Consider the following 960-nt stretch of genomic DNA (forward strand, 5'->3'; position numbering starts at 1 on the left):
GTAAAGATATATGTGCTCCAATGTTCATTGCAGCCTTATTTACAGTGGCCAAGACATGGAAACAACCATAGTGTCCTTTGATAGGTGATTAGATAGAGAAGATGTGTATATACACAATGGAATACTATTCTGCCATAAGAAAAGAAGAAGTAGTGCCATTTGCGACAACGTGGATTGATCTTGAGATTATTATGCTAAGTGAAATAAGTCACACAGAAAAAATCAGGAACCATATGATTTCAATGATATGTGGGATATAAAACTAAAAGCAACAAAGAAACAAGACAAACAAATAAAGAAACAAAAACTCATAGACAGACATTAGTTTAGTTGTTACCAGAGACTAAGCGAGGAGGGGAGTGGTAGATGAGGATAAACGGGGTCAAATATATGGTGATAGAAAGAGAACTGACTGGCTGGTGAAAACACAATGTGATATATAGATTATGTATTACAGAACTGTATACCTGAAACCTATGTAATTTTACTAAGTAAAAAACATTTGAATTCACAGAAATCAAAAAGAAATTCAGCTCATAAGTGGAAAAACTGGCCACAATTTCTCTCAGGAAATAATAAAAAGAGAGCTATACAGTTAGCAACAAAGAGACTAAAAGCAAAGAAATGTGATTATTTCATGACTATTAAAAAGAGATACAGAAACCACACCTCCTAGAAGCACTTCCACCACTTGTCAGCACATGTACTTCTGTGCACACAGGATCCCTCCCCACAAGAAATGAGACATGCTAGAAGAGCTATTCTAGATTTAGTGTTTGGTCATCTGTCTTCAGTTCTCCAAATTTTAGTCACACTTAAAAAAAAATATCTGAGATCCACAAATGGAAATTAAAGTTGGAAACACTGAAAAGGCAAACCTTATATCAACCCAAGCTGTAATAATGCATAACCTTTTATTATTTATTTTACAAGAAGTTCCTTGTTTTTTAGATAAATCAC

Source organism: Hipposideros armiger, unplaced genomic scaffold, assembly GCF_001890085.2.
Source record: "Hipposideros armiger isolate ML-2016 unplaced genomic scaffold, ASM189008v1 scaffold_146, whole genome shotgun sequence".
NCBI lineage: Eukaryota > Metazoa > Chordata > Mammalia > Chiroptera > Hipposideridae > Hipposideros > Hipposideros armiger.